Consider the following 24,676-nt stretch of genomic DNA (forward strand, 5'->3'; position numbering starts at 1 on the left):
AAAATGCAGTTTGCAAGAGGTGTATGATCAACGTTCACGTCAGCACTACTGTGCACTGTGAAGTGCACTGTTTGTTTTAGAAACAAATGCAGCAGCGCGCGTTCATTTGCATCGATTGCTGCCGTAGGATGACCTGCCGGCGGGTATGTCCTTGCTCGCTCGACTGCAGAGGCCGCGATCCTTTTGCGTGCTCCGCAGTCCAGCTAGGCTATCTGTGGCGTATAAACACGGAAGGAAAAAATAGTTGCTCATAATCATTCTGCAAGGCGTTCGGGGCGAGCATGAAAGCCCACGGCTTATGATTTGTATGGCATTTTGTTTCTCAAATGATACGGCTCGTATCAACCGCAATTGCAGCTAATGAGGATAATGAAGTTTTATGTTACAATTGAAACATGTACTTAATTATAACTAGGTTCTCTATTTCTGTCAATTGCAGGAAACCTACCCGTCGATAATTAGTGTCATTTCATTACATTTCAAAACCGAATGCATTGATTAATTTTACGAGAATGCCTCTATTTCACAGCGGAACCCATAACCTGTTGCGCTGGATGACGAATTTGTTGTCGATTTGGACGAACAACCCAGGCCATTGTGTCCGCAGTAATTGTTCGAAATAGAACCGCCGCAAAATTAGCGCAGTTCAATTCTATTCTAATTTCGAATGCGCCATGCAGATACACATTCACGATTGGCAAATATTTACTTTCCAAACTGCACATAACCGCTGAACATACATACACAAACACTCGCACCCGCACCCAAACATTCGCACACAAACCAATTCGTCCGCAACAAATTCGGAGAACCTAATTTGAATGCATCCAATAAAATAAATTAAAAATAAACATGGTCACCGGGAAGCCGCACCTTTCTACTGTCGGCTTTGACATGTCATCGCCTCTCCGTCGTCGACGCGCTACGCTGTCCCCAGCGGGCGGCCACGCACCGCTCTCGCTATCCCGAGGACACTGTAGGTAAGCTGGAGAATTCGACAGCAACCGCAGCGCAGGCAGCAGCAGCAGCAGCCTCGAATGAATATGTGTCAGACTCCGAGCCAAAGGTGCACAATTTTCATTTGTGTAAGCAGATAATTTTGATATGATAACACTTCCTCTTTTATGTTTTCACGCTTGTTTCGGTCGACGATCTCGACGGTTTGCCGCTGCTGAATGGTGCCAAAAGGAGAAGAAATTTGCCGAATTCACGCCGCAGGGTGGTTGGCTCTATCCTTTGAGGCCTGTTCTACTATTCAGCACCGCAGAATCGTAGCTAGAAGCCTTACAATTTTGTTGCGATTCCAAGACCAAACAGGTGTGATGTGAAACAGTGAAAATTCCGGATTTTTTTTGCGTTCCTCATCAAACCACACACCTAATGTGAATGACAGTCGGAGTCGGAGCATCGTTGAGGCGCCAAAAGCCGCAGGAATAGGTAGGTATATTCCAGCATAAAAAAAAACAGGCACAATCAAATTAGGAGCAAAATATCAAAGTTGTTGGCGTATCTGGTGTTTGTGAACTGAAGAAAAACGATACCATCAGCAGCCGGAGTTGGAGTCGGAGCGTGCAAATGGTGGTGGTGGTCTAGGTCGGTCGTCGCGGTTAAAGTCATTCGAAGCAATCGGTCGAGCTCCCGCTGGCTGCCAACAACAGCAACAACAACAACGTTAGGCCGATTACTATCAGGATATTCGTACAGATACATGACACCACCGCACCGCACCGCAACATAGTACCTATCCAACGGTGTGGCTCCGATCAAAGGTGTTCGATACGTGGCTCTTCATAATTTGCATAACATAAATAGATGTTGGCAAATATTTGCGCCCAATTTTTCGTGAAACGAGGTCGGCGCGCGGAACGCTCGCACACATACGTGGGTGGATGCTGTCAATGTTTTTCGATATCGACTGACAGCGCTGCGCGCGAAACGCTTTGTTATTTATGGAAGAAAGCACAGAGAGTGCTTGTTTTGTCAAGGGATTTGATGTTGTGGGTGCGAATATACGAAAGCAAATGGTGTGGCAAACAAAGCGCGGATGTGTATTTGGATTTTTTAACTGGAACGCTCTTTTGTTTGTGTTGATGAAGAATATATTCGTAGAAGTTTGATTTGATATTGATGAATAATGAATTACGTTTTTTCTGTTTTTCTTGCAGGTAAGCAAAACCTAAAAGTTTGCGTTTCATGCCGAAAGCTGGTAAGCGATAAAAACATTCACAAATTAAATAGTGCGTCATCTCATGCTCTCTAATTCTCAGAGATCTATTGTAAATAAACAGTTGAATATTATTTGAACTCCTTTATTTGTTTATTGTGAACTTTTCATATCGGTTTACAACGATTTTCAATCTGCCACAGCATCTTATATATAAAAATGGATTTCTGTCGGGACGTTCCTTATAGAATCAAAAACTACTGAACCAATCGGCATGAAAATTTGCATGTAGAGGTTTTTGGGGCCAGGAAAGGTTTTAGTGATGGTAAGTGACCCCTCCCCCCAATAAGAGGGGGGGCTCCCATACAAATGAAACACAAATTGCTGCATAACTCGAGAACTAATCAAGCAAATAGAACAAAATTTGGCATGTGGGTGTTTTTGGTGACAAGAATTTATTCTATAGTAAATTGAGACCCCTTCCCTCTTTATAAGGGGAATTATGACTCCTCTCCCCTTTAAGAGGGGGGGCTCCTATACAAATGAAATACAAATTTCCTCATAATTCGAGAACTAATCAAGCAAATGGAACCATATTTGGCATGTGGGTGTTTTTGCAGGCAAGAATATTTTCTATGGTGTATTAGGACCTCTATCCACTTTAGGAGGGGGGGCTCCTATGCAAATGATAGTACAAATTTCCTCATAACTCGAGAATTAATCAATCAAATGGAACCAAATTTGACACGTAAGTGGTTTTGGAGGCAAGATTTTTTTCTATGGTGAATTGAGACCCCTCTCCTCTTTAGAAAGCGAGTCATGACCCACGTCCCCTTTAAGAGAGTGGGCTTCCATACAAATGAAATGCAAATTTCCTCTTATTTCGCGAACTAATCAAGCAAATGGAACCAAATTTGGCATGTGGGAGTTTTAGATGGCAGAATTTTTTTCTATGGTGAATTACGACCCCTCCCCCTTTTAAGAGGGTGGGCTCCCATACAAATGAAATACAAATTTTCTTATAACTTGAGTATATCAAGCAAATGGAACCAAATTTGGCATGTGGGGCTTTGAGGGGGCAGAAATTTTTTCTATGATGAATTAAGACCCCTCCCCTGTTTAGGAGGAGGGGCTGCCATACAAATGATATTCAAATTTCCTTATAACTTGAGAACTAATCAAGCAAATGGAATCAAATTTGGCGAATTTATTTTATGATAAATTTAGAGACCTCTCACCCCTGTGGTAGGGGGATACGGACTCTCATACAAATAAAATAGAACTTTTTGCGAAACTCAAAAATTAATCGAACTCGAGAAATACGATAATAATAATAGATTACTTAAAGTCTTGAGAAAATAGTTATAACATGTTAAAATTGAATGTCGGCAAAGTATTTTTATTGGCGAAAGAAAAGGCAAATAGGCTGAATTTAGCAACCTGCTGAAAATACCCTCCCGTACCCTATTAAACTGAACTGGAAATTGGACTTAAAATTGGTTTTGACATTGGACATTTAGAGCAATTTAGACTGGAAGTTTTACTTGGAATTACACATGCAATCTGATGGATAAAACAGAATTTATTGGAAATTGAACTTGAATTGAATTACTTGAAATTGAAATTAAGTTAGGTTTGGAATTGAATTAGAAATCATGCTCGAAATTAAATTCAGATTGAACTTGAACGTAAATTGAACTTAAACATAGACTTAGAATAACATTTCAAAATAGACTTGAAATTAGTATTAAATTAGACTTGAAATTGGGTTTAAAATGCAATTGGACTTTAAATTGAACTTGACGCTGGATGTAGAATTAGACTTGAATAATTATATGGACACGGAATTAGATATGAAGTTGTAGTTGGAATTAGGATCGACATATTTCGTCTTACTCTCTCACATGTGTTACCTCTTTTTTGTTTCATTTTTTCACTTTTCCAGTCCCGGTTTGCCAGCTTTTGCTCGGTTTTCCATCTATTTTGTACCGATTGCTTGTCTTTCTATTCCCCTCCATTCCATTTTTCCTCCTTTTCTCTCGTTTTTATTTTTTCTGTCCCGTGTTTTCTGTTTGATTGTTACGGTTTTTTTCCTTTCCTCTCTGTTTTGTCTCATTTTCACTCCTGTTTTGCCTCTTATTTTTTATTCATTTTTTTTGTAATTCTCAGCAATTTTCGTGTTTTCTCTTTTGTTTTTCCTTTTTAAGGAGTTTCTAACTCTTCTTCTTCGCGTTTCTCGTCATCGTCTGTTCCGTTTTTACGTTTGTAGATGCTCAATTTTTCTTCTCCTCTGTTTTCGTTTCTCAACGTGCCCTCCTGTTATGCTTTTTTAACTCCTGTTGCGGAACTACAGTTTATAGTTTTTTCCGTCCGTTTTTTCTGTTTTTCAAATCTTTTTCTGTCCCCTTCCCTATCCCATATTATCCCATCTCTCACCTTTTTCACCCGTAGATATCAATTCTTTCCGTTTTCTCGTTTCCTTTCCGTTTCTCCGTTACCGCTTCGAGTTTCTTTTTTCTCTCTCATTATTCTTCTTTTCGTTTGGTTTCTCTTGTTTTCTGGTTTATTTTCCCTTTCGCGTCTTATTTTCTGTCTTTTTCTTTGCGTTCGTTCTGTCCTCTATTTGTCATCCCTCTTTTCACTATTCCCTTCTTTTCACTGTCCCGTTTCCCCTTCTTTTCATTATTTTTTAACATTTTTCTGCCCGCTATTTCCCCTTTCTCTTCCTTGTCTCGTTGTTTGTCCCTTTTCATTCCTGATTTTACTCTTGTTTTTCCTTCTTACGTTTTTTCGTGTTTTTTTTCTTTCATATTTTCCTGTCACATCTTTTATTTTCTGTTCCGTTAGCTCGTTTATTAGAACCTGCTCTTCCTCCTTTCGTGTCACGTCCTGTGTTTCGTTTTATACCGCTTGTCTTTCGTCTTCATTGTTTCCCTATGTTTCGTTCGTTCTCCCCTTCTGTCCAGTTTGTCCTTATTTCCTTTTTTTCGTTTTTTAGTTTTATCTGCGTTTTTCTTTCTTTCTCTCATTTGTCCTATTTTGTCCTTTCTTTTGTCCAGTCTCCTCTTTTTGCCACGCTTTCCATTTCAGTTTTTTTTCTTTCTTCTTCTCATTGTGCCACGATTGACCTCTTTTTTTACGTTTTCTCCGTTCCGTTTCTATTTTTTTCCGTTTCCGCGTCGGTTTTCTCGTCACTTTACTTTTCCCATCATTTTCACGTCATTTTACTTTTTTGATTTCTTTTATTTTATGTTCTATTTTACTTTTCTTGTCTCGTTTTCCCTCTTTTTCTCTACGTTTTTCTGTGCTCTATTTGCCTTTCCTTTCCCCCTATTTATCTCGTTTCTAACTTTTTTTCTGTCCATTGTTTCCTCCAGGGATGGTTCGATCACTTTGTCTGAATTTTGATTCATTTGAGAGTACCGCCTCAGCCGAGCAAAATTTGACAAACTGCTATATGAGACATTTATAAAACTGGTTATTATCTACAATTTTGCTGAATATTACAATTTTGTTATATCTTTTGTAGTTGCAGCGCTACAATGCTAGTAACTCTTTAGTGACTAAATGAACGTTCATTTAGTTACTAAAGAGGTACTAGCATCGTAGAACAATAACTAAAAAAGATATAGAAAAACTTTTTCGGCAAAATTATAGGTAATGACTAGTTCTACAAATGTCCAATATATCACTTTAACAAATTTTGCTCGGCTGAGATGGTAATGTCAAATGAATCAAAATTGAGTCAACGTGATCGAACCATCTTTGGTTTCCTCTTTCTTATTCACTCTTGTTTCGTTCGTCCACCCTGTTCAGTCCGCATTGTTCCATGTTTCTGTTCCCGTTTTTTCATCTTTTGCAGTCCCATCTTTTGGTTTCTATTCCGTTAGCTCATTTTCTGCCTCTTGGTTTGTCTGTTCCGTTCATCCTCTAACTACGTCCAGTTTTTTCTCTTTTCCTGTCACGTTCTGTTTTTTGTTTTGGAAACGGGGCTTCCGTCTTCCTAATTTTTCTCTTTTTCTGTTCTCGTTTCTTAATTTTGCTGCTCTCGTGTTTTGTCTTTTTCTTTTCCCTTTTGATTCGTTTTCTCTCCTTTTCTGTCCGGTTTCCCGTTTTCCTAGTTTTATTTATTGTTTTTCTTTCAGCTATCTTATTTTTATTCCTTTCTCTACCGTTTTCTTCTTATGTACTTTTTTCTCTTTTTACGTCATTTGCTTCGTTATGATACAATTGACTTTTCCAGGTTTCTTTGTTTTCGTTCTGTTTTTCTTTTTTTTTTCATCATTTTACTTTTCCCTTTTGGGTTCTCTTAATTTGTGTTCTATTTTCCTTTTTTGTCTCGTTTTCCCAATTTTTCTTTGCGTTTTTTTCGTTCCTCTTCCCTCTATTTGTCCCGTTTTTAACTGTTTCTATGTTTAACTGTTTGCTATAAGATATGATATTGAACCTTAGAGATGATTCTATTTTTAAGAATGTTGTTCAAATGGTTGCTGTCATCCAGATGGTATCAAAATTGATTGAAGTTTTTTCACAACGCGGCGCTAGTATATAAGTGACCATTTTGTATGTATTTTTCTCGTGATCATGGTCAAATAATTGCCATCTTGGTTTGACGTTTAACTCCCGATAGATATCTTTGACTTGTTCATGTGACGGGGGCTAATGATGGGAAAATTATTTCGAAATTTACTCACTACGCGATACATGTGATTTTTTTATAAATGCTTATGGCATAACACTGTCCCCTTGGAAGTTGTTATATCCGAAAAGGTTGGTTACTGACAAAGGCCTTCCTGACTGACTTGTTAAACAAGTCACATACATGATTTAAACAGCTCTATTGAAAACAGTAGCTGACTAGTTTCTCAACAATACATGATATAGCGTTTACAAGAAGCTCACATAAACACTAGCGTAGCATACATAGTGAGACAACCTTAAACTGTTTTCCATAGTCAAATTTACAACATGTAATGTATACAAGAATATTATGTATGGACTAGCGCAACGTAGAGAGAAAATTAAAAACTACTTTTTTCCATCCAGAAAATTTTGATCTTCTGAACATTTTTGCCGACGACACCATACTTCTATATGTTCAGCATCACGGGTTTTTCTAATTAGGAACAAATTAGGTCAATTTCCATAATCTACATTGACTCATACATAGACCTGTGAATAGGTATGTAGACATTTCTCTATATCTTTATCTTTATCATCGAAATAAATTATGCTCAATTATACATACTGTTGTTCGTTACTACTCGTCTGAAGCTCATCCGAAAAAACTCCTGAAAAGGCATTCCAATTCTTTCCAATTCCATTCTTTATACCCTGAATTGATGCAAAACGCTATTTCTATTTGTTTTTAGAGTTTTGTTGAGTTTCCTCACTAGGTTTTTGTACAACTGTTCCATCGATGCTTCTCCAGTAATTTTTGGCTAAATCAGCTTAGCTTGAGAGAGTTATGTGTCTCTGAACCATTTAACCTTTACATTTTTAGGCGCAATCTCTAACTGATATCTCCTCTTTTGTTTCAAGCACATTGCAAACAAGTTTTGAAAACATGAAAATCAAAACTTGAGCTTCCTTTGAATGTATTCTCATGAAAAAATAGTCATTAGCTTGATCGCATCGTTTTTACGATATAACCCGTTAGAAAACTGTATGAGATCAAAACAAAAAGAAGCGCCATAAACATGCTTGAGAATGGGAAATATGATCGATATGATTTCTAGTGCTTGTCAGTTTCGATTTATTTATTAAATATTAAATTTTTTTGGTTTAATTTCATGTTTCGTATTCTACTAAGATGCTCCAAAAACTTTGATAATTGACATGTTTCTCACTTTTCTTGTATTTCAATGCAAATTTCAACATGGCATGGCAATTTCACATTTCTTTATGTAACTTTCAAACCACAAGCTCATTCGTCATGAAATTTGAAAGTAAAAGTTTTGAAAGGCTCCCCTTTCATATGCAATCAATTGACATTCAACATGACATTCGGCCCGTAGGACCTTCTTTCGATTTTCGGTTTTCCGAGTGATTTCTATACCTTTATACTATATTTTCATAGAGTAGAAAGGCAAAAAGAGGATATATAACGAGAAAAAAAATGTAAATGAAAGAAAGGTGGAGATAAAGAAGGAAAACGAGGAAACTGGCCAAATAAGGTGGAGGGAAGAAAAGGAAATACTAGAAAAGAGGAAAACGAGAAAAAAAGAGTTCAAACTGGACACAAAACGAGAAAAAACGGAGCAAAATGGAGAAAAAACGGAACATAAAGGAGAAAACGAAGATAGAAGAAAAAATGATACGGAAGAGAAGTGAAAAATAAACAGAAAAGCAGGGCATAATGAGAGGGATAACATAAGAGGCTGAACATACGAAAATGAAAGACGAGATAAAAAAGAAGTTAAAAAGCGAAAAAAGACGAAAACCATGGCATGAAAAAGAAAAAAGTGCAAACATAACAGAAAACGATTAAAAAACGAAACAGGAAAAGAGGAAAGACGAGCCTACAAACGAAGAAAAAGACAAAAGCGGCACAGAGAAATCAGGAAAATGGCGAAAAATGGATAAGGAAAAGTAGAGAAAAAAGAAACAATGGGCAGGACAAGAGAAAAGAAAGAGAATACGGAACAGAAAACAATAGAAACCGAAAGGAAAAAGTAGAATATCGATAGAAAAAATTGCCATCGGAGAAAACAAAACCAAAGCCTTGGGCATAACCGTCTTTAGACATTACCCTTCTTTATCGACAGATTTCCCAGCCACTTATGAGAGTACATGACAATTACAGGGCTAATGTAACGATCCTACTGACACTAACAGCACCGTCCAGCCGAAATTACCGAGCCGAGAACATACGACGACTAGCTTGCTAAACCAAAATCGTACCTCGAAGCTAACTGGGTGAACTGGACACAAGGAAACGGAAAAAAGGGGTCAAACGGATATAAAAAGAAAAAGCTGAAATAAAAAATTTCCGTTTTTAGGATAGGACAGAAAAAAAAAGAAAGGAAAAACTGAAAAGTGGACTAATGAAAAAACTCAAACGGAAGAAACAAAGATGAAGCACGGGAGATAAAAAAGAATAAGCGAAATGAAAAGGGAAAAAGGGTAAGACGCGAACCAGCCGCTGGCTTAAATCCTCTGAAAAACCATAAGAATAGTTAAAAACAGAAATAGTATGACGGAAAAGACGAAAAAACGGGACAGATGAATACAAGAAACGAGAACGAGAAGAGATTAATCGAGTTAGAAAAAGACGAAAACTGGAAAAAGAAAAAAGGAAAAAGAGAAGAAAAAAGACAGAATACGATGAAAAGCATGAAGAAAAACACGACTGAAAATGAGAAAAAAATTCATTTCGAAATTTCATTTCGTGTTCAAAAGTTCAAAGATCAAAGTTCAAAATAGTCGAAATTCAAATCTAATTTCATGTCCAATGCCAAGTTCATTCTCAATTTTAATTGCATGTCCGATTGTAAGCTCAATTTAAAGTTTAATTTAATTATAATCTTATGTTTAATTTAAAGCCAAATAGTAAATAGTAGCTAGTAAATTGATTTCAAGTCCAATTTCAACTCCAACTTCAAGTCGTTTTTCATGTCTTATCTCAAGTCCGATTTAAATTCAATTTGTGGTTAATTTCAAGTCCAATTTCAAATACAATTTCAAGTTTAATTTCGAGCGAAATTTTAAATCTAATTTGAACATTTATTCACATATATTTCAAGCCTAATTTTAAATATAAACTTTGAAATCTGCTTTAGGTTCGGTTTCATATCTAGTTCCAAGCAAATTTTTAAGTCCAGATTATTCTAAACTTAAATCCAATTCGAAATCCGATTTAAGTTCAATTTTTAGTTCAAACTCGAGTAAAACTTCAAGCCCAAATTAGTCCAATTTCAACTCTAATTACTAGTTCAGTTAAAAGGCTACTTTCCAATCCAATTTCAAGTACGCGAAATTCCGGATCCAATTTCAAGTACCCGCAATTGTACCCGAAAGTCCGGACTTAATTGGGCGTGCTGTAATAAGTAAGAATAGATTCGTCATTATACGAATACTCCGTTTTTTTCAGGCCAAAACATTTTACTGAAATGTCGGGCGCCCCAACTTTTGTTAATGTTTACGCATGCTGTCAGTAGCATATTACATTGCTTTAATCATTTTTTAAAGTAACACTTAATATGTTGAAGGAGAGTTCTGAGCCTACTAATAGGCCTTCTTTCGAGCGTGTGTTTAGATACAGTGCCGTCGAATAACATAATATAGGATTTTTAACCGTGAAAAAACTACCAAAAAAAATTTCGACACTGAATCACAGTAAACAGTAAATTCTTTAAGCACCAATTAGAGAAAGAGTACAGCAACCGTTGCAGCTCAATGGCAGTTCGTCATAGTTTGCACGGCAAGATATAGCTTCAGATCATTAGCATAAATGATTTTAAAATTATAAAAATAAAGAAAACAGCAGCTGTCCTAAGTAACTCCCCTGAGGAACACCGGACAAGCTGACAAAGCTGTTTGATTCAATGTTCCCTAATTTGAAACTGAACGACCGGTCAATGAGGTGTGCTTTTAACCAATCAGTTAAATGTGTCAATGCAGCGTTCAATTTTACTCAATTGGATAGAGTGATCGATACGATCAAACGCTGCTTTCCGGTTAGTGTAGATAGTGTTCACTTGTAGGCCACTTTTCATGTTTTGAGCGGAATGTAATGCCTATAGGCTGAATATGAATTGAATTACGGAAATTTTTGACTTAATCCCGCGTTTTATATTTTCCCAAATAGAATTTCAAATAAATGTGACCCAACGGAGATACAAGACGGCGTGTTTGGTTCTTCAGTAACACACGATACGCATAACCTGCTTTTTCCAACAATCGGGATATGTTTCTTGCTACAATGATTGGTTGAATATCATTTTTAGTGTTATACATAAATATACTAGTTGATGTAGACGGTTACAACTTTTTCATAGCATCAAGTACCTCCAGGTCATAAAAATTGAAACTGTTCATGTTTATCTATTGAATCTATTTATCTTTTGAAAAAACTAATAGTTTCAATATTTTTACAACTCACATATAGGTCAGAAATTCTGGTCAACTCGTGAAGGATCTAGAAAATCCTGTCCTGTAAGATTATCACATTCACGGCCAGTACACAACTAGCAATCGTTTCCAAAGTCAAACCAACCAACGGTGCACGGTGTAAGTGGATTATTTAACAAAAAAAAAAAGCCGGCGAAAGTTTACTTTGCCGTGTCTACAACCCAACCCAAGGTAGGATCGAACAGAAGTGAAAATTAATAATTCACAACCCCTAGCTACAATTTTCGGCGAACTTGTGCGCCGGCCGACGACCATAGTGGGACACGCTAGCAAACGCTAGCGGGTCGTTGCTGGCCCCGTTTTCGCTCGGTTCCGTGCCTTTTCATTTTTTTTTTTGTTTTTTGAGTACGGCTTCATGGCAGCAAACATGTGGGCTCGTAGGTATAGACGGACGACGTTCGAGTGTCCCGAGCTTGAGCCAAAGGTATTTTCCCGGAACACGATCGTCGTCGTAATGTTTTGATATGGTGCCGTCCCGCTGGGAATACGAAGACGGTGCTCTGTCGGATGGCACCGGGGATATCAACGTAAACGCATAATATTAAGTTTGACATGTTCGACTAAGGAAAAACGCTAGTATTAAAGAGACATTTTCTAGCAGTTTTATGTTTGTTCGGCTCCATTAGAAGACACTGAAGAGGTGCCTTCCACGAACAGGCTCCGAACTCCAGGAAAGTGGTTCAAGATTACGTTACTCAGACAAATGGTGACACGTGTCAACTGCAGTTCTACGATATGGAAATTGGTGGATGCTAAAGGATGCGAATAAAGCGTAAATTATGCATTTCCATCTGCACTTCAGGATTATTTCTGAGTGGTAAGGTTTGGTTTCCGCGGCGGCGAACGGAGTGAACTGACGAGCTGATCGATGATCCGATTAATTAGTGAAACAGCTCCGGGACCATGCCGGTATTTCGATTTACATGCAAATAGACGGAAGTCCATTTGTATTTGTCAATCACATGCAAATCTGATTTTAAGCGGCAACGACGACGACGACAGCGCCGACGGTGGCGACGGAAATAACAATAACAACAACGACGACAACGCTAGATGATTGATGCTAATGTGCAAATATTGATGCTTTGTAAACAAACAAGTGTTCAGGCGAGTCTACTTGGAAGCACCACTGCCAACGAACGGGGAAACTTTGCTTCTAATCAACCGTACTGCCGTCGCCGCCGCGCCTGTTCGGATATTTTATTAAAGCTCCGTTTTGTTTGTTTTGGCTGGCAGAAGTTCTTCGGGTGGAACGGTTTAGATACAGAGTCGCCTGAGTGACTGTTCAACTAGAAATTGAAATCGCTGTCTTGTAGAAGTTCGGTGAGGTTACGTTTCGATTAAGTATGTACTAGAAGGCCGAAGGTCCATTAAACAACAAATGACATTTACCGGTTGATATTATCTTTTCCGGTTCGAGTGATTTCGTTTGTAGGAAAATGTCATCTAATGACTGATGATTCCGATGACAAACGATAACAATGACCCTGTTGTCGATTTCAGTCCGCAGCACTGTATTCTGCTTCTAAACAAAACGATAAAATTATTATAAATGTTACATTACAAATTATTATAATTTATAATAATTTATATGATTTATAAATGCCTAAATTCAGGAATAAAAGAGCATCTATCTCATTTCAAGCATAACGTGGTAAAATGCAGAGTAATATTACTTACGTTTTCGTACGAGACTTCAGTTTTAATAAGATTGTAGTAACCGCTAGATTGAATTGTTGAAGATAAAATAATGGTTATAGTTAGTGATGTCAACATCAGTACCCGTTACACACTTTAAATGGACTCTTCTGTTATCTTTAAATCACAAAGCTTGGAAAAGTTCGACGTTAGTTACCTCAAAGAGTGATAATTTAGCCGACTTCAGCTTTGTGCTCTGCTTGTTTGATGCTGGTTTTCGTCTTCTACATTCTAAATGTATCTTGAAAATACAAATAATCGTGAATACGGTCGTTGGACTCATCTTGACTCATGATCTATTCCGAGTTCGTTTGTAATCCGAATAATTTTTTTTCTTCCACGATCCATAATCAGATTCATGGTTTCGAAATAATTTTTAATTCCGGAAAATTTCCTTTCGATTGTTGCGTTACTCTTTCTGATGCTTTTATCAGAAAAAGTATTACGTTCATATGAATCGCATAATAAGGGTACCAACAGAGGTAGGAGATACAGATATCGTTTGCTAAAAGTTTCTAAAAACGATATTCGCTTTACGACATGCGCAGTCTTGCATTTGGTATGACATATAGCTCTATGAAGTAACATACTTATATTAAGGACTTAGTTTATACTGTGCTGTACTGTTGTTAACAGCATTTAAATCTTCTTGTTCTATTATTATATTGTCTTCCTCGGTATGTTTCACTTTTTGCTGGTCAACTTTCAAATATGAATACGACTCACAGTATTCCTTGGTTGACTCATCAGCTATAAGAAAAATACGAGTGTTGTACCAATATTACTGAAAACCCTCACATGGTACATTTCACAATTATATTTTTATGCAATAACTTAATTTTCTCTCTTCATCAGCGAAGCAGTCATCCACAAACTTATATATATATATATATATTGTTTTCTCTTCTAGTTTAAATATTCTTGGAAATTCATTTTGTTAGGTCATACAGATTGCATGAATATTTCCTTTGGCATTGTCTGTCACAATTCCTCGAATCGGTAAGCCGTCGTTAGCATATCTCTTTTAATATGCTTCTGATACACAGATAATCCACCTTAATAGAATACGTTAATAGAATGTAAATCTGCCATTATTTGAAAAAATAATGGCATTGTTGTTCTGGTGTTTTCTGAGTCTTGCTTTGTATTTAAATCTTATAACGTCATTGGTAAATTTTCGAAGTATTAATTCAGTAGAAGTTTCACAGAACGTCATGCTACTCCCAATTGGTTATTTGCGTAACCATATGGTTCGGCCAATCACGAACTACGCAAGGACGCAACTACGGGCCTTCTATCTAAGTTAAGCTAAGCTAGACATTAATTGACACATTCCAAGCGCATCTATCCCATGGGAGCAAATTTTGAAAGTAGTAATATTAAAAATATTTGTATGTAGTATGTTCAAACATACTATAAAGCTTACAAAAATCCTAAATTGTCATATTGTTTATTTACAATTCATGCTAAAATGCACCTTACAAGTGGGAGGTGAACAATATAGATTTTTTCATCATTTAGGCAAGGCTGCAATTAATTCTCTGTCAATAGTTTTAAGCCAAAATAATTTAAAACTTTATATCGTCAAAACCTGTTTCATTACTAGGGTAACATTTTCTTCATACAGAGATTTTTGGAAAATAAAAGCATTTTCCAGATAAGCGGCCTTTAAAAACAGGTACTTTTATAATGGTGTCCCGTAACGAAAATTTCGCATGTATTTCCATATACCAGAGAATTTAAATCCGAATTTTGTGAAACTCTGGATTTTCTTTAATCATATATGTACAATCAAAATCGCGCTGTGCTTGACTTTTGATAAGCATTTCTATGTAAAATAAAATAGGTGCTTCAAAATGGTGTCCCGTAACGTTTTGTTTAACGCAAAAAGTAATTGAATGAAAAAGCACTCATCACATCATGTTTCAACTAATCTTTATCGACGATAACAAATGTATTATTTTGATAACTGAATGCAAGTATGTATTTACTATAAGTATATATAAATATGATTACAATATAATAATATATTGTAATATTAAGGAATGTGCGGTCAAGACGGGCACCTCAAGATTAAAATTCAATATCTACACAAGTATCTCTGTTTGATATAGCCATACTACTACTAAATTTTGTTCAAAACTTATACTTTAACATCAAAAACATTACCTAGTAATCATATTTTTTAGACATTGTACAGAAAAACGGACACATTATATGAAAGGTGGACACCGCAAAAAGGTGTGATGCCTAATGAGTAATACCCAACGAGATATGATACCAGTCGTCGTATGTTCGAATCTCGACTGGATGGTGCTGCCAAAGTCAGTAGGATCGTTGTACAAGCCCCGTAGAGTGATTTATCTATTTTGGGCAGACGTTGCGCGTACGTTATTTTGGACATTTACGGCAAAATCAAATAGAAGTAACCAAAATAAAGTACGCGTAAAGCCTATCCAAAATAGACAAATCAACCTAATTGTTTTGTACTCTAATAACTAGCTGCAGAGTCTCTCGACAAAGGGTGGCTCCAGGCAAAGGGTGAACATGTGCATTCCATAACCTCTGTTTACTAACTTCTACCCCTACGCCCACGTGTTGCCGGCTGGGGTACGCAATCTCGGTTGCTGTAGGCTAACAGTGAAGGGGACAGAGTGGCTTCCTCCCACCTTAAGATGGCAGCCACGCCAGTGAGATAGGGACCTGAGGCTAACAACCCATTGTACCCGAAAACAAAAAAAAGTTAATGAAAAAGAAAGAAAGTCTCTCGACAAAGAAGAAGGGTTAAGTCTTAAAGACATTTATACCTAACGCCGATTTCGACTTACTTGAATACTTTATCATTAAAATACTTGAATAGTCTAAAAACTTGGAATTCCGTTTCTGAAAGTTGTTTAGTCAGTTTTTTTTAGCAATTATAGTGGCTTCGCTGAGCACACTAGCAAGAAAGCCTAGCCCAGAGAACATTTTTTAGCTTGCAAGATGCATAGTAAGTGTCGTACCTCGAACGGCATCATTATTTTCAGCTACTTTTTTTAGCGTTTCTTTTTTGAAAGTTTTCATGCCCCCTTTCAACTGTTTTATTTTTTTATATTTTATATAACTGTTTTATGACTGTAGAATAATTTGCAAGTTATCAACAAAGTTATTTTAAAGAATATGCAAAATTAGTCTATTATAGCAACTTATGTTATAGTTATAGTTCGCAACACGAATTGTTAATGTTGCATGAAATGGTAGAGTTGCTTAAAAACTTTTAAATTTATGCGTTATGATACGTTAACTGATACGTCTGAAGTAAAACAAAATACCTAATTTTCGAATATTTGCTATTTAATACCATTTTGGTGTGCAGCGCAAATAAAGCATACCTTTCGCATCAAGACGAACCTTATTTACCGTTTTAAATTTTTTCAAATAAAATTTTTGTAATTTTGGCCAAAATGATGCAAAATCTTACATAGGGGGAGGGGGCGATTAACAATGGGGAAAACTCGTTACATAATTAATCCACAGCCCCTACATTTTAATTACTAATGTGTCCAAACCCTAAGATTAGGCAAGCATTTCATTATAATACTTCAGTATAGTTCTCACATGGGTATTTCTCTTTACCTGGAAGTAAACTTTACCTTACATATACTTCGTTACGTATGTCTTATTACCAGACTATCATACACCAAATCAGCACACTATTGTTACAAAATATAGTGAATTTAGACCAGATATAGAAAATATGACGACCTGAACAGAAAACTTGGAGAAAATAAACCATATAATGCAGTTTATTTTTTCCGTTACGGGACACCATTTGCAGAATACCGTTTGCCCAACAGCGCATGGTGTCCCGTAACGAAATGATTTTTATTATATCTTAAAAACTAAATACAAAACCTGAATATACTTTTACATTTTGAGTTTCAGGCTGCCTTCAGCTAAAAATTTCCGGAACATGTCGACTTTGAAAAACTTGAAACAGAGCAGAGTTTTGCAAATGTTTGAATCATGTTCAGAATACGCATTTTCTGCGATGGTGTCCCGTAACGAAAAGTATTCCGCCGCTATTCAATGATGCTTATTATAATAAATATTTCGCCCTCGTATTGAGAAAGTACTACTAAATAGCAGCTCAAAACACCTATTTTGAAAGATATTCGTCAGACTGTTGGTAAAATATGAACAAATTTGCTTCGAAAAAACGGTTGGTCATGGTGTCTCGTAACGCTGGAATGTGTCTAATTATGAATTTTCTATAACACTTCACTGTCAGGACATTAAATCGGACTACATTCGATGTTCATTCGGATCTCTTCGAGGCAAAGAGGTCATAAACTGCAGGTGTTTTGTTTCCTTTACCAGCTTAGCTAGTAGACTAATCTCAAGTTTTTAGTCTTGACCTTGAAATGCGGTCATACATATATATTAATATTTTTTTAAACGTTGGTTCTACAATTGATGAAGGGAGGGTAGGGGAAAGAAATGAAAATTTTTGGTGAAGGAGGGGAAGAGCGGAAAGGAAGGGGGGGTATTAGTAGCTACACTTGACAAGTAGTCATTTTGACTCTTACCTTTTGTCCAATACTGGAAGGTGCATAGGTCGAACCAAGCTATAATCTGAGATTATAACCGGATTCGAACCCACAACACCCGCCAGGGCATGTGGTTCGCTGGTACTTGTACCTTTGAGCCATAGAGGCGCTGGACAAAAGGAGACTGCAAAATCCACTTATCAAGAATGCGACGCGTTTGGTTGGGTTATCGACACATATTGTGCCGCTTCCTACAACAATTGCAGATTACCACCGAGCGAGAATCTAACTAGTTTTACTTTCAGGACGACGACACTATGCCGGTCCTTACGACTTGCAAGGTACTGCACGTGACGTTGTTCGTCTGTCAGCGTGTGTTAGCCGCGTTTCACGGCGCGGGTTTTCGAGGGAAGGCCCCGTTCCTATGTAATAGACTAATCTCAAGTTTATAGTCTTGACCTTGAAATACGGTCATACATATATATTAATAGTTTTTGAAACGATGGTTCTACAATTGATGAAGGGACGGTAGGGGAAAGAAATGAAAATTTTTTGGTGAAGGAGGGGAAGAGCGGAAAGGAAGGGGGGGGGGGTATTGGTAGCTACGCTTGACAAGTAGTCATTTTTAGTAGTTTTGTTTCCTCTACCAGCTTAGCTAGGGCTGCTACCTTCGCTAGGAGCCGCTGCTGAACGATGACAATCTCAACAATTCGGCATCAACAATCCCCCTGCTCGATGTTGGCTATATGATCCTTGACAATTTCTGCCTTTTACGGAATGGCTCATGCTTCAACTGGGAGGGGATCTCAGGGTCGGTTATGCTCACTATTACCGCGATCGGCAATCATGTGAGCCACAGTGAACAGATCTCAGTGGACGAAGGGAAACTATTTCACCTAACTAATTTTTAGAACACGAACTAGCGAGCCGCCATGAGCCACATCCCAGAATGCAATCTACAGGGTGTTCAATAAGTTCGACTACACTTTAAAAATGTGTTTAAAAAATGAAAATACAAGATATCCTTTTCTGAGTGAATTTTTATTGAAGCAGTGTTTATTGAGAACCTTTACGATATATTTGGTGGAAGCACCCCCCCCCCCCCCCCCTTTGCGCTTTATGACGAGCTTGAGACGTTTCTCAAAAGAATCACACGCGGCACGCACCCGGTACATGAGCATCTCGTCCCAGATTTTGGAAATGAGCTTAAATAGGTCCATAGTGATTTCTTTATGTTTGCTCAGCTTGGCCAGCATGTACGACCATACATAAAAGTCCAGGGGATTAAGATCCGGGGAGCTGTGAGGCCACACAGTCTTATCGAGAAAATCAGTCAAATTCTCCCAACACCACGCTTGGACGAAATTCGCCGTGCGGGCCGGGCGCCGTTCTGTTGAAAGACGTAATGATCTTTCTCGTAGAGGTCACGAAGTGCCGGGGGCACAATCTTCTCCAGAACCTCGGTCTTATAGTACGTGGCGTTGATTTTCACGTTTTTCTCGATAAACACCAGTGGAAGATTCCCACGCTTGGATACGGCCCCACAAACCATCACCGACGCGGCACTCTGGAACCCCGGGATGTTTATGTGGGACGGGGGGATGCTGGCCAACGTTGGTTCCCACAGCCGATCATTAAGAGCTTTGTGCGGCTGTTGCAAGATGAAGAGTTTCTCATCAGTAAACACAAACTCCTGACCAGCGTGCCGCGAAAGTATCAGTTTTCCTGTCCATCCTCTTCTTAATTGTAGCCTCCGTTACCCCGTCAGCCTTGCGTTTTTTGTACGGGCTGCATCCCAGGTCTTTCGCCATGATGGTGTGGGCAGTCCTGATCAACACATCCAGGTCAACAGCGGTCTTCCGGATCGAGCGGTTTATTTTTCGATGAACTCGCTCCCTCATAGTTATTAATAAAATTCAATTCTGCTGGTGCGCGAGGAGCCAAAGAGCCTGCACCTTTACTGCTCTTTTCTTTTTTTGAACTGAGTCGGTCAAGCCTCTAACAAGCTGACGGCAGATAGTTGGTACAAAATATGCCTTAAATCCACTATGCCTAACATCCATTATACCTGTCATTCATTGTGCTTAATGTTCATTATGCCTAATGTTCATATGCCCAATGGGGTACACCAAAGAAATAGCATATCATTCACTCGACAGCGATTGTAGCGCAAAAGAAAAGCAGTGCGGTTTACGGCAAACGCCCGGGTGATGTCCCAATAGATCAATAGCAATGTTGAGTTCACATGGAAAATAACTGCCATTTGGCATGCAACATCTTCAATGTCTAACAGCGATGGGAGGTTAATTCAATAGAAAGAATAGCAGTTTTTGATCCCTAGAAATAATCAACACCTCGATCAAGGCTAAATAATGCTGAAATTATGGAATTTGAGATTGACATTAGAAGTAAGCCAGGTCCACACGGAAAATGCATTGTATTTTAAACCAACATTTGAAGGAATAAATTTTGGGAATAATGCTTCTGTAATTCCATTGATTGAATGACCCACTTAAGCAGATCATTGAGTTATCAAAGGTTATATGCGCTACAGGGAGCGGCGCTCTTTGCTTCAAAAATGTTCTAAGCTAAAAATACCATGAGAAGGGCATGAAGCGGATCAGTAGTGCTGAAACTTTTCAAAAGCCAGATTCTGGTTTTAAAGTTTAGATTAAAATGAAGGAATATTGTGTTTTTGGAAGTTTTGGAAGCTCCTCAGCTGAATTCAATGTATCAAAGCATCAAGGCGCTCGCTTCGGGTGTCATGCAACACCTCACTAGATTCCTTAGTAGGACAATGGCACCTGAAATCGCCACTTTTAAAGACAGAAAACAAGAAACCCGAGATTCATTGCTATATAGTTCCATATCGATGAGCAGTATTTAGCCTACAGTAACATTAGGACCAAATATTGGAAAATGTGGTTCTAAATGTAAAATTTGTGATGGAAGCTGAGGCACCAGATCCCCAGGCTCCAGTTTTTGCCACCCCCAGAAGCATCGTTTGTATCCATGAGCGTAACGACGGGAAGGGGGGGAGGGAGTTTGGGGGTTCGAATGTAAAAAAAATATGTAAGAAAATAAATACCGCCATCCGGGGTGAGATAGTGCCAAAAACCAAAAATGTTTATTTGTGAAAATTTATTATATCTATAGAAACTGGTGACCAAAATTCAAAATGATGATGAACATAACATATTTCTTCATAACATAGAATGCAACACAGATAATATTAGCAAACCATTTAGCCTAAACAGGGTTTCAAAGTTCGTGATCAAAAATACGCGGAAATAATGCTTGTAAAAAATGTCCCGCATAAACCAACTCAAACAAGAAATCGCATCAACTTGCTATCTTGAAGGTATATAAACTAATCATTTACAATGTATTGAAAGGTTATTATGCGTTGGATAAGTTTAGATTACGAAAATAATATTTTTTGAAACTTTGTAGGGGAATGTCGTCGTGGTTGGGCCGCCTTTTTGACATTCGCCCATAACTTCCGTTTCAAAAAGAATTTTTAAAATCTAAATATATCGTTGGAAAGGTCTAAGAATAAGCTATATTTCTGGAAAATCTTGAACTGATTGCTTTAAAAATAATAGAGTTATAGACATTTACGGGAAGACAAAAAATGTTGTCATACTCGGGCCACGTTGTACAGGTTGGGCCACCGCTCTTAATCTTAGAAATACGTATTGAAATTCTATGTAGAGACATCAAAAGAATGAATTTCGTGAGCAACGGCCCTTATAAGTATAAATATCCTATTTTTAATAACATCTTTGCGAAATTTTTGGTGATCTTGTAAAATCAATATTACTACAATCGCGTTTCCCGAAGTGTACTACTGCAATGAAAAATCAACAACAATCTAGGTTTTTATTATACTAATTTTGCTTTATTCCCTCACATTTCCCGCGACTGACGTTCTCTAGCGAAAATTGCGCTTCTATGCTTAAAATTATGATGGCCCAACCATGACTACACAAGTGGCCCGACCTTTACAATAAGCGCTTTTGTGGCATTTACCCCCTTACCCCCTTACGTTTTAACTGGACGGGATTTTTCAATATCCTTCGAATAGAGCACAACACACTTAATAAATTTTCAATATTTATTCCGATAATTGCATTTCATGAATCATTTCTTGAAGAAAAGTTTACTGCACCTGCAAAACTTTTTTTGTATTGATTCAATCAGTGAATTCAGTACGCGTGTTTTGAATACACGATTGAAACTCACAATATTGTGAAAAGTTAGCTGTCACAGTAAGAAGTTTTACATTGTTTGTATATACGTATCACGAGTTACTAAAACTGAAAAAATCGTGGTGGCCCGACCATAACAGTGGCCCAACGATAACGGCATTACCCTACTTTTCGAGCTTCACGGGGGTGAGATTGTGTCAAGCCATAATGATCGATCCAATTTGTGGATTTCACATACACAATAAAAATACGTCAGTATACACCAGCACTCTCACATTCTTTACTATTGTGCACAATATTTTGACAGACATCCATTTTGCAGCAAACAGCATCATAGGTCTGCTAAATAATTTAAACTAATTTTTACTTTCTCTCTGAAAATTTCAGATACTTTGAATAAACACTCTAATATAAGACGCATATATTATACCGTGTATAAACTGGCAGTTTTAAGGAGGGGGGGAGGGGGTGGGATAGGCCACATGTTCTGCGGCCGCGGGTTCTCGAACGAAGTAATGGTTATTTTTGTTAAATAATCCAATAGGTATGCCCCCTTAGGATACACCCCTTCATATATCTCCCCCTTGTTAACCCTAGAAACGCTACTGGCTATATAAAGGCTGTCCATCAATCTCGCCCCGGATGACGGTAATTTTAAATGTTTCATTTGTAAAATTGATTTTGAAAAGTCAAAAAAATTATAAATCTATAATACATTCAGCACATTATTGAGAAAACATTATGATGTGCTGCTGCTCAATCACTCCATAATAAATTAGAATTAAGTATCAATTATAACATGTTAAACAGTATTTAATTTACAGACTGCTTCAAAACCTTTTTCGCTGAGAAACTCAAACACAAAAAATATTTATACATTCTAATTGTTTCATTCCTACCGCTTATTCACTATTCGCATATAAAAAAGCACTATTCTTCCGGCGGCCATCAAGCATGCCGGCTCCTGGTTATGACAACTATTGCTCTAATCGCTGTTATCGGAATGGAACCCGCTGCGCTCTGGGGTCTGTTATCTTGAGCGGTACGGGCAAATAAAATTAATTCCTACCGAGCATGCATACCGAGAGCGCTCCATTACAGGCCAGACTGGGCTCAAACTGGGAAAGGCAAACAAGCAAAATTACGGTGGTGTGCTGGTGACGACGACTACAACGAGGACGACGACAACGACGCCGAGAATGATTGATTGACATGTCTTTAGAATAAATGATTGTAGCGGTGAAGGTCAGAACCAGGAACAATTTAGCATTCCCCGGGTGCGGTTATACTGGGGCAGCATGAGTTGGGATAGGAATTGTGCAGAAATTATAGTCAAAAGGATGTCCATAGCCTTAGTCACAGGTACCAACCGACGAAACTTGCTGGGATTGAAATGGTGAAAATTTCGTGCAAACAAATGGCTGTACTGCTAAGCGCTAGTCACAATCAGTTGATTAGTTCAAGATAATTTAGCAAGAAGCAAACCCATTAGAGTGACCTTGCTCGTCTGTTATCTGGAATGTAGCTGGGCAGAAATATAAATTAATCAGGTCTCTCAAAAACCGGAATTCCCGTAAGTCGAGCTGCACTATATTCTCCACTGCACTACTCATCAGCCGTCCTGCTGGAGAAGACCGTAATGATCGATTGCTTAAAACAGTATGCTCCGCCTATGCTCCATTATGGCACCACACGAGCTGCTTTTTGCCTCCGTTCGGTGGTCCTCTCTGTACGATGGATGATAATTACTGTGATCTGCTGGTGAGTGCACCAGCGTGCGTCTGTTTCCTGTCCCGAGGAAATGATAAACCAGAAGAATTGAGATCATCAGCAGCAATTATGTACGGGAGGGGTCTTGCCGTCGGTCGTAATGACATTCGCTGGATGGAACCGCACTCGTGGATGGCTTGTGATGCAATTAATTATTATCGAAGCAAAATGAAGAGACCGGCATCTAAATGGATCGTGCTAAGTATGTTCGTTCTATCTATCCGCCCGATTAGCTGTCGACTTCAAAGACCTGAAGAACTATAAAATGCAATAATAAAATGTGCAATAAAATCACGCTGCGAAATCGAATGGACCAATTTATCGCACTGCAGAATGTCATTTTTGGAACGGAGAACCAACTCTTATAGCATCATTTCGTTTGCATGAATTTTTATTAGTTCTATATCAATTTGCTCGGAAGTACACTTACGGTAGAATATATTACCTTCCAGTTCGTGCTCCGGATCACAATCGCAGAGAAGTATGTTATTTCAGGGAAATTAATTCATCCCTTCGATCCACTCGATGCTACATGAATATTTAATTACTGCCTAAGCGAAGCTGCACAGAATGCTCCAACTTCGGTCAGAGTGTCAGGTGTTAATCCATCAGCATAGCCGTCTCCTTCTACCAATACCGATGGCAAGTCGAACCAGTCGAAATCGATATAGTTTTTCAAGGCGTGCGACTGATCCGTCCTATCCTTGGGGCACGTTCTACAGTTACAGAGGCAGGTACGTTATGTGCACCTTCTGCCAGCAACCGGCAAGTCTCATTTTTCATACATTTCTTTCGGCCCCGAGTGTCCGTAATCTTCCCGAATTCACCTGCATTGATTGAGTATCAGCAGCTGCATTGGCAGTGATTGAGCTACCCTTCATCCCCCGGTTCTTCCTCTGCCGTGTTCCTGTTGGCATTCTCGAACGTAAGAAAAATGATCGAAAAGGAGAAGCGACGAGCGCGAAAATTAAGTAAATTGCTTCTCGAGAAGAGAACTTCGCAACCGCTGCTGTTGCCGGAATCGATGCTCTAGATGCTCTTCCATACCTTCTTTTTCCGAAGGATTTTGGCTGTTAATCTTTTCTCGAGATCCTGCAGCGATGTTCCCGCTGCCTGCCAGCGCACGCCTCGTCGCGCCGGTCTGCTAGTGGATTTATCTTCGGCATCGGCTG

Source organism: Sabethes cyaneus, chromosome 1 (genome assembly GCF_943734655.1).
Source record: "Sabethes cyaneus chromosome 1, idSabCyanKW18_F2, whole genome shotgun sequence".
Taxonomy (NCBI): Eukaryota; Metazoa; Arthropoda; class Insecta; order Diptera; family Culicidae; genus Sabethes; species Sabethes cyaneus.